Source organism: Solanum pennellii, chromosome 8, assembly GCF_001406875.1.
Source record: "Solanum pennellii chromosome 8, SPENNV200".
NCBI lineage: Eukaryota > Viridiplantae > Streptophyta > Magnoliopsida > Solanales > Solanaceae > Solanum > Solanum pennellii.
In genome coordinates, this window is record NC_028644.1 from 24,104,380 (window position 1) to 24,123,431 (window position 19,052).

General features: G+C 36.5%; 1 long non-coding RNA gene across 3 annotated transcripts; it reads right to left on the reverse strand.

The window, feature by feature from the left end:
• Window positions 1-341: 341 nt before the first annotated feature.
• LOC114078262 lies at window positions 342-7,776 on the reverse strand. Of its 3 annotated transcripts, XR_003579796.1 has the most exons (5): window positions 7,019-7,776; window positions 4,490-4,568; window positions 2,643-3,283; window positions 2,095-2,447; window positions 342-779 (listed from the first exon to the last, which is right to left on the reverse strand). It is a non-coding gene; the product is annotated as an uncharacterized LOC114078262 (long non-coding RNA). The 3 variants fall into 3 exon arrangements; XR_003579797.1 differs by lacking the exon at window positions 2,095-2,447 and having other exon boundaries at window positions 7,019-7,774; XR_003579798.1 differs by lacking the exons at window positions 2,095-2,447; window positions 2,643-3,283; window positions 4,490-4,568 and having other exon boundaries at window positions 7,019-7,762.
• Between the last annotated feature and the right edge of the window lie 11,276 nt (window positions 7,777-19,052).

Here is a 19,052-nt window from a genome sequence, read left to right on the forward strand (position 1 = left end):
ATACAATGGTAGAACTGCATTTTGCAACTACAATTCTTAAATTAGATCACAATTAATGATTGAACTCACTTCTAAATGACATAACAAACAATTAGCAATACCCATAAACTAAATTAACCCAAAATTAAATAATCACACCCTAAGAATTGGGTGTTTTAGATAAACATCATAAAAAAGTTAAAATTGCTAACAAGTTGATTTTCCGTTAACTGGATAAAATTGATTTTTATTTTACAATGTTCCAAGTCGAAACCCACTTTCAGTTTCTCAAAATTGAAAACATCGATTCTCCAAACTTAGGAAAAACTAGAGAAAACTTTTCTCCAGAGCTCAAAATTTAGTAATAGACTCATATATTATGCCATTAGATACTAAACACAATGTTTCAAAATGTATTTATAGTTTTCAAAAATATGTTGCAAAGAGACATTTGGCAAAGTAAGTCAGGCTTGCTGAAACACCCTTCTGCCGAGCCTCCCTTTGGTAATTTCTATCGCCCTTCTGCCTTGGCATTCAGCAATCTCAAAGGTCTGTAACTTTGGTCGATCTAACACTGCATCAGTGAATAACTCGGAGATCCGCCAATTGCTCCTTTATCTCACCAACTTGGTTCTTTTCTTCAGGGCTTGGCTCACTCGAATTTTAGGCGGTCAAGTAGCCATTTTGGTGACTCGCCAAGTAGACTTGGCGATCACGAGGCTTGCATTTCCTTACTCTTTCAGCCTATTTTGTTCCTTTTTGCATATTAGTATCCGTACTTTGTTCCTCAACCCATATATCTGGAAATTAAGGGTTCCACATTAGTTATTGGCACAAAATAAGCATTTGAGGACACTAAACCTATAAAAATAAATCTCTCAATGAGTCCAAAATCATGGACTTGTCAATGCGTCAGTACTTGAAAGGAACTGAGCATGCATGATAGAACAAAGATGAACAATATACATAACTGTACAAAGCATACAGAGCAATAATATAAGTTGAACTTGATAAATGTACTGAAAAAACAGAATATCAATTAAACTAAATGCAATGACCAAATTCATAACAGGCTAAAACTGAATACTGAACTGAAACTGATAACCGACTCAATCAATAGAATTTTACTGTGGGAGTTACAACTAAGTGACATAGAAACACGTGAGATAAACGTGAATTCGATATATACGCCCCATTGAGGGGCCCCAATATAACTTGGTAGGGGTATAAAGGAGTGACTGGTGTCATCACTAAATATGATGCCCACAGAAAAAACTTAACCTATGGGGGCACATAATTCTGGGACTTAAAGGTCGATTGACCTTAGTCTAACTCAGTAATAATCCTAGTCCCAACAAGAATGTGTATAACAATATACTGAATATAAATTGGATAGCTCAATATTCTGACATACTAACTAAAATGCAACATTAAGTATTAATAATGAAACATTTGAAAACCGAGGAATGTATATTTGTTTATCTATCCTAGATAGTCTAATAACTACACAACTAGGATTCTGAGTTTCATGAAAGAATCTATGCAAAAGCATTATGAAGACATGATAATATGATTAAGAACGTTACAATAACTAAATCATAGCAATTTTATGAAGTTCTATAAACCCTAGGTCTAAACATAATATAGAGAATTACGAATTTGATTGAATTCTAGGGACTTAATGGGTGATACGAATCTACTAGTCAAATCCCACATACCTAGTTACAAAATTACCTACAACTCAAGTAATATTAGTTATTCCTGTAAAGCAATGATTCATCACGAATTTCATAGAGAAATATTTTGATTTCAAGGCTAGAATTGAAGAAAACCTTGTTACTATTCTTGAGGATGCTAACACTGAATATCTTTTTTTTGCTCTAATTTTTGTGAAATTAGGTGAATGGTCAATTTGGGTAAGTTCTGATTAAGTTACTAGGCTCAAACTGACAAAAAATACGTAGTTTAGGGGTTAAATAACATAGTTTAGATGTCCAACATATAGGTGAAAAAACAAAAACGACCCCACTTAAATTCTAACGTGGCTCGAACATGGACGCAATAACGGATAGGACCATTGTTCGTTGTATGGGATGTGGTTCTTGAGCAACTTACTATTGGTTATTGGGTGGTCAAACCACGAGCCCTACTAGATTACATGTGAACGACCACGGATCGTGAAGGTCGCCGTGGAACTTTACTTGAGCTGGGGTCTAATGGCTCAAGTTCACGGATGCCACAATGGCCCGTCATTAAGATCACGGCCTTTTGTTCAGACCACCGCCTTTCGTTGAGGGCTCCATGATCTGACACTTGAGCTTGGTGGGTTCTGCCTGACATAGACAAGCCTCACTATGGCTTGTTGGATGGTCCACGACCTGTGAAGGGTCTCGTTGTCCACCTCTTCTGGGAGGGCATGAGCCATAGGCAGGTCGACAATTCATGGTTCCTTTCACGGTCTGTGAACCCTGCCATGGTTCACAAATTTTCTGCTAAGTCAAAAAGCTGATTTTTTGAGATGTTACAATATCTGCCCCTTTGGAAACTAATATATGATTGAACCAAGTTTCATGAATTTGCAAATATGCTGAAAAAGTAAGTATATCTTAAGGAATATGAGACTAAATTTTATGCAAAAATAACTGAAAGAGAGGAACTATTACCTCATGTTGTAATACTTGGACTTTATGGCTACTTTTGTTTACCAAGTAGCTCCCTCTATATATTGACTCTTCCACATCACCTTGAGTGATGCGACTTATTTGTTTCTCAACCTTCGAACATGGCGATCAAGAATTTCAATTACTACCTCTTCATAAGTGAGATTATCCTTTATAACCACACTTTCTAATGGTACTATAGATGTTGGATAATCCACGCACTTCTTCAACAAGAAAATATGAAAAATCGGATGGACTATTACTAGTTCAGCTGGCAGCTCTAACTCATAAGTGACTGAATCAACCCTTTTGAAGATCTTGTAAGGGCCAAAATATCTAGGACTTAGCTTTCCTTTAGCCAAATCTCATTATTCCCTTTATAAGTGATACTTTCAGGAAAATCAAGCAGAAATCTCAAATTCTAAGTCCCTTCTCCTTATATATGCATAGGACTTCTGACAACTCTGGCTTATCTTATGTTTATCTCTGATGATCTCAACTTTTTTTGTAGCAGATATGCACCTATGCCCATATAATGCCTCATTAGTGTCGCACCTTATTTTCGAACCGCCCAAAAACAGTTCACAACATAATATGGCTGACACTCTGATTTTTTGAAAAAATGTTTGTGTTATAGTTGCCACCTAAATTTTTAAGGAAAATATTAGGAATACCATTTTTATGTAAATATAAACTCTATTTTGATTTGCGAAACCAGTGAGATTCTGAGTAAGGGTTTTAGTTACTCGAGGGGAAGGTGTTAAGCACCCCTCAGAGCCTATCTGACGATAGTCCTTAAGCTCAATTTAGAAAAATATAATTAGGAAAACCTATTTATTTATTCTCTTTAAAATGAGTAAATTTTTTTAATTTTAAGAAAAAGAGAAAAACAAAAGGTACGACATATATAAGTCCATTATAGAAAAATTAATATCAGTATGCTTATTACACTGTAAAATAAATAAATAAATAAATAAATAAGCGTATGAAAATGTATTATAATTTTATATGCTGAAAAGTATAGAGGTGTCCAATATAAATGTATCCAAAATAAATGTTGAGTTTGAAAAAAAATGTGAAAAAAATAAGTTCTGTATAGAGAAAACTAAAATATAGAATTTATACCTTTTTGCATATAACATATATGTACCTTATATTTTGAACCTTTGACATATCTAAAATCCTTGAAAATAGCAGGTTAAGAAATTAAATATTTTAATAATATCTAAAAATAACAATAACAAATATATTTTATAAAGGGGTGATGTCAATAATATAAAATGGGCCAAACTATTGAGACTTGTTCTATAGTTATACTTATTTGTTTTTAGATATGTAAGCCTACTTTCTTATTTGTTTTCTTAAAAAAACAAGTATTTCCAAAGGGTAAATATTTTAGCCTTTAAACTAGTTTCAAATTTATTTGGGAATATTAAATCATAAGCTTTTCTTAACATAAAGATTTAAGTAAGCATTGATAAGTATAACTATTAAATATTCTTTTAAATAACATTTCTTCTTCCTTTTGAAAGTAGTATTGTCAAGAACTTTCAGACTCGAACTATTGCAACTTTTAAACTCTCAAAATATAGTGGTTAGTTCCAAAAGAATTATATTTTTAGATCCCAAAATGGTGTTCGAGAACTAAGGAAAATACGACATTCTTACGCAAAAAAAAATGCAGTTGGGCTGTTAAAATCTATACGTTTTACCTCTCAAAACCTGCATTTTTTCAAGTTTAAAATCTTCACCTTTTTACGTTATAATTTGCTTGGCAGAGCATGTTAAATTTGCATTTTTCACACTAGAAAAATCTGCAATGCTGGGCTGTTTAAAGCAACAGTTTTTACCTCTTAAAGTTGGCATTTTAAGCTGAAATCTTACACCTTAAAGCCCAGAAAAGGGTTGTGTATTGGACCAAAAAAAGACCTGCAGTTTTAAACTAAAAATCTGCTTAGTAGAGCATGTTTAAAGCAACATTTTCACACTAAAAAAAATCTTCAACTTTTAAGCTTGAGAATCTGCAATTTTAAAATTAAAAATATGCATTTTTGTATAAAAAATCTGCACTTCCTTCAACTTTAGAATCTGCACTTTGGCCTTACAAAAATCTGTACTTTAGACATCGTTCTTAGTTGGTTTGTACAAATCCAAACACAAATACAAGCAATCAAATATCAATGTTAAATACTATGTATAAAATGTTAGTCAAAGCAACAACACGTATATGTATATAAAGCACATGAAACTTTGAAGCGACAAGGAAGCGTTGGGCACCATTGACGCGAAAAAGGGCTACTAGACACGGGCGGTAATGCAGGCTATTAGTCGCTTCTCTGGTTTGGACAGAGATGGAGTCATATACTAACTCTAAACGCTCTCCCGAGTGTACTTGTGATGAACAAAGAAGAAGTAGAATTAACAACTGGATATTAAATTCATCAAAGACATGTAAAAATAAGTAACATGTAGTCATAGGCATGCTGGAAAATATACTCAGAACAACAACATCATACTATTATGGCTCTTTCTTTATGACATTTAAGCAATTAGTTTACCAATTCTTAATCAATCTAGAGAGAAACATCACAAGAAGATTTGGGGCATGAGATAACACTTACATTGTTTTTGATCTTAGCATACAGTTAGAGGATGAGCCATGGAAAGCTGATCAATTCAATTATTTATCTATTTTGTACTATAAGGTACTACCTTAACTATAAACTTGCAAAAAAAAAGACTGAAGGGGAATCACCTTAACTGATCACACACAAAAAAAATCAATCCACATCACTACTAGATTAAAACTAGTTAGTCGAAAACTTTTTGAATTAGTTCTCATAAAATCAGCCCCCAAATGAAGAATATGTATAACCAGAATTTCATGAATCTCGAATGAAGGATTATATTTCACTTAACGACGAGACATTTATCATGCTCTTATATTTTCCAGATCTTCCAACAAGGAGGGGGATTGGAACGAAGGGGTACAACTTTTGAATCCAAACATATTCATGTCAAGTTGTTCTAGATTTGATCATGTAGCATTACTCTTCAGTTACGAACCAGAACGAAGAATTCAAACTAGGCATCAATAGAGACGACATTGAACTAAGACGAGTAAACATAGAAGCTAAAACTTGACAGATACAAAAAGGGAAGTTTGAAGGATCACAAACTTAAAGAAGAACAACCAGTTAAAGGGCCAGCCTTACTAAGTAACTAACTCAAAACAATATTAAACTCACTAACAAAATTTATATTAAATTTAGGCTAAACAGAGAAGCAATTTGAGACAAGGCTTCAGTTGTAGTTGTATAGCGATGTGTAGGAGTTTCACTTTATGTAAGACTATTCTCATTTAAGAACCATCCAAATAAGAACAGAACTTCTTATGCCAAACAACAGAAACAACAATGCGTTATATATGTATCTAGACAAGATAACAAAAAGGGGGGTTAACAGAACTTTAGTCAAGAGACTTACATGTTTTCGGCATAACAAATTAAAACATCTAATAGAGGCAGTACGTGATGACAGTCCACGCAGAAATATTTTTTAGGAAAAATCATGATCACCAAGTAGAACCGTCAAGATAACAAGATATGATTAATATAGGAAAATGAAGATGAGGATCACTGTTAGGTGCTCGGCTTCTATCCGACACTCTAAGGCAGTCCATATTTTTAACATAACTCAAAAATAATTAACAGAGTGATGAAGTAGTAGTCAGAATTTAATCACAGAGCTAATTTGGAATACAAAAATAAAGCGATAATGTTCATACTTCGGGACACATGAGCTTTAAAACACAAACTATAAAAAAAAATGAAACCTATACAAGCTGTACAAAACTTATATACACACAGGATAACATGCAACGCAGAATGTACATAACAAAATGCAGAATTTAAAGCACACCAGCTGGTTTCCTCAAACTTAAATCGGAATAAAGAAACATAGTGCTGCAAAAATAGAATAAGGAAACTGCGACAACATTGTTCAAATATTTCTTTTGGGCTTAAAACTAAACATTCCCTCTAGCATCTGAACCAAGTGATCAGCTGTAGGGCAGTAATAAGAAACTAACTAATCATGTCTCAGCTAAATATACAGATGGTACTATTTACAAAAAATGAAAAAAATCAACTGGACATATAAACTAATTTTGACTCAAGGCATCACACCAAAGGCATAGGAGGCGAGTTCAAGACTCTGGGAAAAAACCGCCAGTAAACTTAAACTACTAAAAATATGAATGCTAACTTAACAACTAATTAAACACATGAGAGAAGCTAAAAAAACATGTCTAATTACATACTATAAACATAATTAAAACAAAGCAGTGAACTAACAGTCAATAGAACAAGATTACTGACCTTGCGTAGAGCAGCAAACTAAAAGCTTTGACGTCAAGTGATTTCGAATTCGAACTCGTGCTTCTCATGATGATTTTCGGATGTCGATGAATGATTTCTAGATGATAATCGATACTCCTTCGTTTTTCTATCTGTCTCTGTCCCTTTCTCCCTCTGGTTTTGGATGGGAAAAAGCCATCCTTTTACAGGTGAAAAACAGAATCCAAAATTCAAATTTGAAAATTAAAATAATGCTGGAAAACAAAGAGTTGCAACTTGATATCAAAATCAATCATCAGTTTTCAAATTTTTAAGACCAGAAATTTTGAAAATATTTTAAACAAAACTCGGCTAGAGCAGAGCTGTAGCAGCGTAGGGGTCTGTTTTCATCAGAAAAAGGTGATGGGAAAGACATAAAGCAAGAGACCGCCGGGTATTGTTGTGTTCCAGCGGCTCATAGCCGTTCTTTGATGGGACGAAATAGTGAAGGGGAATGGGGAAGAGGAATGCCTGGGGAAGGAGGAGAAGTTGTGAAGCCATAGGATAGTTGATTGATGGACGGTGTATAAGGTCGAAGAGATGATCCACAGGAAATTGCCATTTTTCGGCGGTCCAAAGTTGATGGGAGAGGAGAAGGATTTGAGCGTGAGAGTTCTAGGGAAGGGAAAAAGTTTTCTTTCTTTCCCTAGACTATGGCTCAGTCTAGGGAAAACAAGAGGAAAACCAAGTGCTCATTGTACTATTTATTTTTTTGCAAAAGAAAGAAACATATTTTGGGAAAAAGTCTTATTTAATTTTGGTCGTTTGAACGGATGCTTAATATAAATGAGGAATTAAAAAGAAAAGTTTTTATATATATATATTTGGTGCAATATATAAACAAAACATAATCACAAAAGTTCATGAAAGGTGGGCCTAACCCCAACATAAATTAAAAACCAGTAGTCCTCAAATGCAATAAAAATAATATCCAAAAGTCAAAAAGTAAGACCGAGAGACTGGTAAAGAGAGATCCTGTCTAAGAAGTTGCTCCATCTATCTGGGCATAAGCGCCTGGTGCATCACTCTGAACTTGGGCACCAGTGCCTAGAGTCACCTCAAAAGGAACAACAACTACACTTGGGTCAACCAAGGGTGTATCCACCAAAGAATCCTGCACAACTGTGTTTACCATGGTCTCCTCAGTCTCAGTAAAGCCCTCATATAAAGCTTCCTTAGCAACCTCAAGCATATCCTCATCCGTCTCCACCTCAGACTCGGGATCAACTGTTTCTTCAACTTTAACCTCAACTTCGGTGATAGCCAGAGGCATCTTTGGCATGACTGAAATCGCTAGAGTCCCAAAAATCATGGACATATTGGTGGAATTCAGCAGATCCAACCACCCATCAGAACAATAATAACGGCCTTTAAAGTCGTCGCCTCCTAGCTGGACACTTGACCACACTCACAGACCATTATCCTAGCCGCAAGTGCATTAATGGTAGCACACAATGGTGTCACAACATCAACCAGGGCAGTATAAATTATGCTCGAAACGGAGGCCTCGATTCTGGATGCACAACGATCAGCATAATAGGAAAGCTTTCCCATCCGGATTAATGCGGCCTGAGTAAGTAGAGGACGATAAATAGCAACAACAAGTCTAGAACGTAGTGCAGCATCAGAAGAACCTAGAGTGTCAGAAGGAACAACAATAGAGGTAACTAAAGGCATATGGGGCAGAGTAGGCACAGGTGCCTCTCTAGGTAACAAGTCTGTCTTCACAACCGTTGAAGAGTCCACTAGTGCTTCCTTCTTCTTCTTCTCTGCCTCATCTTTTAGGTACTCTACCTCAATCCTAGATATTGGTAGAGGATATGTGAATCACTTCCACATCCGTTTCTGCATCTCTAGGAACCCCAGCCTGTTTGTATAGTTCGGTGATCAAAGCCAGGAAGGGGAGGGAGGTCTGGCGCTGCTTGGCCCTCATGGCCATCTCATTCCCAACGATCCTCCCCAAATTAATTCTCTTTCGTGCAACGTTTTCACTAAGACAAGCCACTTTTGAGTGGTGAAGAACACTCATTGTGGGATGCCATCAGACTACCACTGATAAAGTCAAACCAATATTTAGCAGCTACATATAGGTCCCTCTTTTCTATCGGGGCCCGTACCTGTAACCACCTTGGAGTTCCATCACATATGGGAAGGGCAAGCCAACTTATTATTCCCACTGGGGACCTAGTCTTCATTCTGTTTGATGAGCGTCATCAATGTTGTTAGTTGATTAACACATCAGGACACATCATCCAATTCTAAGTGTCGATGGTTGTCAATAATATAACTCAACTAAGTGAAATTAGAGTCGAATTCCACAGGGAGTGGTTTCAAGAATTGATAGTCAAGTGTGAATCAATTCAAATTAGCTATAGCTAAAGACATTAATGAGTAAAAACATCAAAATTCAAGGGGTGACACAAGTGTCAAATATCGAAGGTTTTTTTTATATAGATAATTGTATACTAAAATAGTAAAAATAGAGATACGGATAAGGAGACAAGATTATTGGGGGTTTATAGAAATATGAGCTAAAATAAACAACCGGGGACATACTATTGATAGTAAATTGTTGTAAAATTGTGATAAACTAGACTTTAGTGGTGGTTAATTGTCTCTCGAGAAATTTACTCCCAATCAAATTGATTTCTCACGAACACTGATAGCCACGATTACACCCAGCCTTTGCCTTATCCTTTTCACTCTCTCAAGCTGAATATGTGGGAGATGGTTTAGGATTTATTCTCTCAACCTGAATCATGACAACCCAATAATAATAGTCTATCAATTCAGTTGTCTTCTTTTTAAAACTTTTCTCTCGAGCAAGCCAAAAACATGAAAATGAAATTATATTTTCTACAACAATCCCATTAAGTTCATACACAACTAATAAACGAAATCACATTTAAAAAACAAATTAACTACTCATTAGCAAGACCCCACAATAAATTTAACCTAAATTCACATAATCACACCCCAAGAATTGGGGTCTTAGCTAGACATAGTAAACAGTAAAAAATTGATACCAAATGGTGTTTCTATCAACTGGGTATGATTGATAATGTCTTTACAGGTCTACGATGAAAAATCTTCAACACCCACTTCCAAATTCTTGGAATTGGAAATCTTAGAATCTTCAAAAACTCAAGAACAATGTCTCCCAAACACTTTAAGAAATAAAAATTGAATTGTCTATTTGTTTACTAAAAGTCTAGATACTCCCAAAATGTCTAAATATTAGACGAAGAATAAAAAATGTATTTATGTTTGTCAAAAATTGTGCTGCAAATGATCACTCAGTATAGTTAGTCGTGATTGCCAGTAAAATCGGCGTTCTTCTCTTTGTTATTTGCATCGCCGTTTTGTGTTTGCCTTCAACATCTTTGACGTTCTATAACTTTGGGCGATATCACACTGCATCGCAAAACCGTTCGGCGACACTTCAACTTCTCCTTTCATCCCCAAGTTAATTTTATCCTTCAGCGGTTAGCACTCTGGAACGTTACGCAAGATTAAGGCCATTCGGCGACTCACCGAATGGATTAGGTGATCTTTAGGCCTTTATTTCTTTATTCTTTCAACTTCCTTATTCCTTTTTGTTCAATAGTGTTCATTCTTTGTCTCCACATCCAACTACCTCAAACTCAAGGCTTTTCATCAGCTATTGAGACAAAATATGCATTTTGAGGACACTGAAACTATCAAAATATATCCCTAAATGAGTCCAAATCATTGACTCCTCGACACCCCAACTTAAAATATTGCTTTTCCTCAAGTAAAACTCAAGTTTAGCAGTTCAAAAATGATGTCTCCAATAGTTCTACACAAGAGTCAATCATGCATATACACATTATGACTCAACTACTCATGCAAGGATCAATTGTGCACTCAAAGACTCAAGTTGTGAGACACCATTATCAAATATTTTCAAGATCAGGATACTTGCTTTTAATGCAAATCAAGCTCAACGAAAGTGATATAATGCCCTCACACAAAGAATGATTCCATTTCCACACACAATGTTTCAAGCATTTTAAGATCCGGAATCAAATGTAATGTTCACATTCAAAAAGATGAACATAATGCATGAATCAACCTATAGGTTTTCCCGTATTTTCCAATCAACCTTTGTTTCAGCTCACTTAGATAAAAAAGGTCTTTTTAAGGATTGTAATGGGACTGAGTGTAAATGTATGGTCGTTTAGGCTCAGTGACTTCAATACTGATTAAATGTGGTGCTCAGAAGACTTCCTTTCCTCTTCTTTCATCATTTTGTTTCATGTTCACATGTCATCCCATTATTCAGTTCTCCATGGATTGTTCGGATACCTTATTTTCTTTTTCACTTTCATATCTTTATTCCATACCTTTTTCATTTTTTAGATGGAGGTGTTTCATTTTTCTCAACAACATGGGTTAGAGGAGACTTTTATTGCACTTCTTGATTTACCTTCTCTTTTCACCACACTCCCAACATAGGCTTCTGGCCTAAGTTGACTATTCAATCAACCACAATTCAAGAGTATTAAAGGTAATGGATTAATAAAAGTCATGTTTTCATAAAGTTTGTTCCAATGAAAATGTGAAGGCTCAAGGGGTATTCAAGCAAGGATCACACACTCACAAGGTAGGCCACAAAAGAGGTATGTGTCAAATTGATTCACACTCTTCAAAGTTATCTAAGATCATATCACGAGATCACATAACTTAGTCAACCGAACGAATGGGTAATATTCTAGGTGTCATCATACATGGTTCACGGTAAACTCATCACACAAGGCATTGACACAAAAGTCAAACAAGACTCTACACTTTTGCTAATGTGCAGTGTTCATCGCAAGAAACTCAATTTGATACTTGGCAAATTATAGTGAGACACAAAAAGTTCACATATTGTCTATGCAACTTCATTTGTCCTCATCGTATCCGCACATTCATATTCAATTTATTTTGAACACTATTTAAGTCATCGGTATTAATAAAAAACGAGACTCAAATTTTCAAAAGAACAACCACATTCATCTCCAAATGAGAGTTGGTAATTTTTTTTTGAAGGGGTCAAATATTATTTACAATTTAAACACAGAGCCACAAGCTCAAACATCCATATTATGGAATTAAAACACAGGTAAATCTCACAAACCAAATAAATAAACAAAACATATACTCAAAGAAGTCACAAAAGTAGGCCTCACCCTACCACAAATAAAAATCACTTATCTCAAAATGAAAATAACAATTATCAAAGAATCAAGTTAAAGAGAGACTACAATTGCTTCATATGTTTGGGATGGTCCTCAATACCCGGAGTCACCTTAGAAGGAGAAACAGTTGTACTAGGCTTAGATAAAGGTATAAGCGCCAAAGAAGCCTGCACAACTGCATCTACCATGGCCTCCTTAGTCTGAGTATAGCCCTCATATAAAACCTCATCAACTACCTCCATCATTTGTTCATCCGTCTCCGCCTCAGACTTGGGATCAACTGTGTCCTCAACTCTAAACTCATCTCTGGTGGTAGACGGAGGCGTTTATGGCACTTATAGAATATCCACCATCTCGAAAATCATGGGCATATCGGTGGACTACAGCTGATCCACATCTCTTTGTAGGTCAGCAATAGTGGCCTTTAAGGCCGTCACGCTCTCAGTAGCTCCTTGGCCACGCTGACACATCACTGTCATGACAAAAAGGGCATCAATAGTAGCACTCAATGGTGTCATAGTATCTGCCAGGGTATTCTGAATTACGCGTGGGAGGGAGGACTAAAGTTTGGCATCCCGATGATCAACATACTGGGCCAGCAGTCCCATCTGGTGTAATGAAGCCTTACTGAGTGGCGTTCGGGAAACAACAACAACAGGTCTAGGAGGTAGTGCAGCAGTAGGAAAACCCGAAGTATAAAAAAGGACAACAATAGAGGTACCTAAAGGCCCAGGGGCAGAAGGCAAAGATGCCTCTTCAGTGGTGAGTTTGTATCCACGCTCGGGGAATGATCCACTAGAGATGCCTTCTTCTTCTTCTTCTTCTCTGCCTTATCCTTTAAATATTCTGCCTCGATCCTCCGAATATCAATTGAGGACGTGGGTATCACTTCCACATCTTTCTTAGCATATCTAGGTACCCATTCCCATTGACATAGTTCGGTGATCAATATCGTGAAGAAAAGGGCAATGTGTAAGCCGTGACATATACTTTCGATTTGATGTTCAAAAATGACATGTTTTATGGTTGTATTAAACGTGTACAAACTTGTATAAATCGTGATGTTCATATGAGGTATAATGTGGATGATTTGAGTGAAAAACTCTTAGCTAAATGTAAGTATTAAACTACACCTAAAAATGTACTAAATGATTCACGAAATGCCCTAAGAACTAACATATAATTGTCGATAAAAATGAGCTGAAAAATGTGACCCAATTTCCAGTACCTTGTTGGTTGGTTTGGGCCAAGCAAAGCTGTAAAATATGCAATGTAAAATGAATGTAAAATAAGTGAGGTCACTAAGGATTGAACCCGAGACCTCACCATGTTAAAATCACTAGAAAAATGTAAGTAAGGAAATGGGGTTAAGGGGAATCGAAATTGGGTTCCTCAGCCGATTCTCATACTTGAAAATAAAAATAAATAAGTGAGAGGAGTGAGATTAGAACCCACCACCTCTCGGTCAAACATGAGAATAATCAGAAAGTTAAAAATAAAAAAATATTGGAGGAGTGGGATTCGATCCCACGACCTCTTGGTCGAATGAGGAGAATAGGAGAAAGTAATAAAAATAATGAGATGAGAGGAGTGGGATTCGAACCCACATCCTCTCGGCCAACACAAAAGGATCTAAGGAAAAAGAAAAATAAAGAAATGTGCTTGTGGGGTTTCGATCTCGGGTCCCCTAATGCCTAAACGTTTAAGGTGAAGTAAGGGAAAGAAAAAAGGAAGGAAAAACAATGTTAGTGAGGAGATTTGAAATCGGGTCCCCAAGCCGAGGGTGAGGACCAGGAAAAAGGGAAAATAAATAAAAATGTAAGTGTTATCCAAGGGATTCGAAATAGGGTTCCCTTGCCCAATTTCGTATTGACACATAAGTCGTACGTGAATAAATGTTCAAATGAATGCTGCCTACATAGATCGAAATTGAGATCTTGGCATACATACAAGATGCATAAGTCTTGTATCACATAATCTTAAGAAGATATAAATTACTTAAACGAACTATGAATGAATCCTCATGGCTTGTATGTATAGACTCATAATTCTAGCATACGTTTAAAAGTAAGTGAACCCAATATGTATGTGATGAAATGATGTAACCCTAAAAGGGTTAAGTAAGAGTGTGAAACACACTAAAGTGCCAAGTGCATTGGCACATGATGAAATGAACATTCACGTAAAAAGGGTGAGTAATTATAAAGAGCAAATGTGCTAAAGCTAATGAATGTAGTGACAACATGATAAGAGGCTAATGTGAAATATGAGAACAATCTCAAATCAGCCTAAGTAAATGTTGAGAGTATAAAGTTAATTAAGAGACTAGTCTCTATGAACACTGTGATGAAAGTATTGAAGTTAATGCATACTTCATACAAATTATGAGATGAGAAAATCATTTAATGAGCTATGATGTCCTAATGCTAGAAGCCAGCATCAATGATGTATGACTGGAATGTAATGGAACTTCATATTGAGCACCAATAGGCTAGCTATGAGTAGTGATTCCTTCTTTCGGGAAGGGCGGAGGTTCACGTAAATCTCATGAGATGAGACTGTCCGTCATGACGGGTATGCGTCTCCTTATATTTCCTAGTCTTTGAACTTATACTGCCAATATAGGGATCTAGCAGGGTTCGACTCCCTATATATGCTAGGATGTTCGGGTCATTTTGGCTGGTGATTCCACCTATTTTCGGTTTAGGGCACACGCTGGATTTAATAATGCTCACATGATCTATGTCGGTTAAGGTTAAAGTTCCCAAAGAAAGAATAAGGTCTGCCTCAATGAATGCACATAATGAAATTAACGATACCAAAGATGTTAGGATAGAATAATCAAGAGGTGAGCTAGACTTAAGTAATGACACTAGGTTATTCTTGGTCATTGCACAGCGAACCCGATGAGAGTCTTAAACTAAATCCTAGGTATGACTGGTGGTTGCACTAGTGTATGAAAGAATGAAAAATGAAATACGTACGAATGAATGAAGCAGACTCTGTGTTTGCTACAGAAGGCTCCCTAGTTGAGGTCCCATGTGTTGAGCCCTCATTTTGGGAAGTCCTAATGTCAAGTCCATGATCCAAGGTCTCATGGCATAAGAAAGAATAATATAAACTATGTGATATGATATGTCCAATATGTTATGTGCTGTTTGCAAACTGATAAGTATGATAATGCATGTTACTCTCATGACATGACTTTCCTAATCCGATTTGGCAAGTCCACTGACTTGACTTTCCATAATTCATATCGATAGGAGAGAGAGCTCATGCTTGTCCTTGGTGTGTGCTTGCATATACCCATACTTTGTATAAGTGTGTACTAATCCCATACAACTCTATACTTTCAGGTGCAGGCACAGACGGACCCTAGAGCTTACAATCTAATGCAAAAATTGAAAGACAAGAAAATAAAGATAAATTGATAGACAAAAAAGAGGATACACAGATAAACCTAAGGGTATATTAAACCCAAAGACATGAATTTTGTTAATCCAACCAGAAGCACGTAACTCTTACGAAAACCTCAACGGATTTAATATCCCAACCAACCCCGTTTCTATACAAGGTTCAAGAAAAGCTTAAGCCAAGCTTTCAAACACTCACAGAAAGAGTTTTAGGTTTTCAACCACAATATTCAAAATCATTCTCAACTAAAATGAGACTAAAATGATTAGTTATATTTTAATTCTATTACATCATAAAAGGGCCCAAAAGTTACCCCAAAATGCCATGGCTGAGCTAAGTCAGGCAAGCCCAATCTTCTTGGTGATTTGTTGACTCGTCGGTGATGTGCACTTCACCTTGGCTTCTCCGTTGATGGCTTACTGTAAATTTTTGCGACCTTGGGGGTCCATTGGACGATGTGCTGAATCTCCTTTAGCTCACCGAATAAGCAGTCTCCTTGGGCCATTAGGCGATCTTGGAACCATCGCCAAAGGGTTTTGGCAAGTCACCGAAGTAATTGACAACTCATCGGGTGGATCACACCTTCACTTTCTCCTCATCGCTTTGTTAGGCCTCTGACGCTCCAAGCTATCATCCAAGCATGATTTTTCCCATTTGAAAGCTCATTCAAAGTGTGTTTGTTACCATGCAAGGAATGGAAACCCTGCCTCGTCATCTATTTAAGCCCAAGATCTTCCATCCTTGTAAACGGACCATAAATACGTTGAAGTTTGTAAATGAATAGCCTTGAGACAATCAGGATTACATCATTTTCCCCTTCTTTTAAAGGATGCATCCTCAAATCCATATCTTGCAAAACAATAGGGGAAGCAAACACGAAAAGATCCTCATTGCATGAGGGTTAGAATTAGCAATAACAAGTTCATCACCTTACCAAGGATGCACAAATTTAACATATAACCAAGCTTCAAATATCAACCAAGGGTCTATAACCTTTCAAAGAGAGGGATGTTCGGCCACTTGAGAAATGCTGACAAAGGGGTAAAGCTAAGGAACCAAGACACTTATACAACTACATATGTAAGCCTTCATTGGTTCCACATTCAAAAAGGCACAAAGCCTACCTTAGGAAAACCAGCAAATGATACTTGTCATCTTGAACAAGCATCATTTCACATGTTCCACAAGTCAAATTACTACGGGGATAAAATGGAAAGGAATCCATGGGCTTGAATGGAGTACACCTCCTTTTACTCGATTGACACCCTCATCTTCTAAAAACATAATCCACTCATCTTCTAAAAGCATCATCATCTGTCAACAATTAATAGAGAAAGGGGTCTCTAAAACAACTTCCTCTAAGGTGTTTTCATGGGTATAACTACAAATAGGTTCAAAATCATTGGTCATAACTTTAAGAATTAAAACACGCCAAGAGGAAGAGGTAATAGTGAAACAAACACAATCTTCCGCCTCATCACTTTATGTCACCCCTTGAATTTATGATGTTTTTACTCATTAATGTCTTTATCTATAACTAATTAGAACTGATTATCACTGGACTATAATTTCTCAAAACCTTTCCCTGTGGGGTTCGACCTCAACTCAATTAGTTTAGTTATAAAACTGACTAGAGATTGTCGGCACTTAGAATTGAATTAAGTATCCTAATGCATTTACTAAAACGGCACCACTGTCGGGGAGTGGTGGTATTTGAGAAATTTTAGTTAAAGTGAATTTTGTTCTTGTTAGCAATAGTGATACTCACTTCATTTTTAGTTTTGGTTTGTGAATTGCTAGCTGAACAGATAAATTGAGCATAGTTGGTAGAAAAGTTGGTCATATGACTGAAGTCAATCAAGAGATGGATGAGGGCTACTATTTGGCCCCACTATTAATTCAACTGGATGATTTGGCCAAGAAGATAGAAGAGGTTGAAGTCCAGCGCAATAGAAAGAATAGGTACACACCCCGTGATGAGAGGAGAACACTTAAGGACGATGACAACAGACGTGTCAAACATACACTCTTAATCATTATCCAAAAGGTCAATGAGCATGACAGAATGCTGCAGGAGATGAGGGAGAATGTTACAGTGCTAAATCAAATGATTGGCTCACACAGTAGATCAATCAATCTATCTAATCAAATCCCTCTTAGGAAACGTGTTACCTCACTTCTTCCTTAATTAACAGGAGGGGATGCCTAGTAGTACTATGGCGAACCGCAATAATGAGATTTGAATAGCTACTAGCCTCGTTCCACGAGTTAACTAAGGTGTTTCTTGAGAGGCAACCCAAGAAACTTTTTTTACTTTATTCTTGTTTTAGAAATAATCAAGTGTTGATTCTGCAGGTTGGAGTGTGGAAAGTATTTGAAAAGTGAAGGTTGGCAAGCTACTGCTTCAGTTGGCGAATCGACTGTGAGATTGGTGTGCCCGATTTGAACCATCATTTGACCCAAGACAACTTGTATATAGGTTTTGTGAAACTCGACAAGCTAAAGAATAACTTGGCGAGTCGCCGACTTGTTTGATGACAACGATCCAACCCGCCTTTTCGACCCCCACAATATATGTAGGTCCTGTAAGAATCTACGAGGTAAGTGACTACACGGCGTGCTGCCGAGTGGTTCGGTGATCATGAAGAATGTCACTGAATGAACAAAAATTGGACGGTTTTTTAAGGCCAAAATGTTTAAAAGTTTCAAATCCTTTGCTTTCCCTCACTTTTTATCTTCTCAAACTCACACCCGCACTTTATTGTCTATATTTTAGCATTCTAGTCATCGATTTGTGCTCTGATTTGGATTATATTACCCCCTAGAATTTCAATATTATCTTAATCGGCATAAAAGGTTTGTTTTCTGAACCCTAAATTTATTTTTTATATTCTTGTACTCCTATGAAAATTGTTATATTATGTTGATGTGTATGAGGCCTCTCTGATCTTATTTGCTTTGAATATGCCTTGTTTAAATTCAAAACTCCTATCTTTATTGCTTTGATTGTGAAATCCTGTGCTTTTTGTGCTTCGTCATGATTTTAAAAAAAAAGTGATGTGGGGTTGTGCTTATATGTTGCATAGTCTAGTTGGTAAAATTGTAAGTATCCTGAGGTAATGAGTTTTGTGGGTCTTAGTTTAATTTGAGTGGTGCATGTTTTGATTTTGATTTCGAGGTTTATGGGGTTTAATTCGAGATGTTGGATTTATAGTAGGCATGTTGAGTCATTTGGCGAGCTGGGTCAAGCTTGCCGAACCACTTGGCGGTTCACCGAAGTTCCCCATTTGGCCTTTAATTTCAGGCTTTATTTGATGTTGGTTTTTGTAACTTTTGGTGAGAAGCTTAAGGTCGCCAAGTTTACTCGATGACTCGCTCAAAGCCTTCTTGTTTGCCCT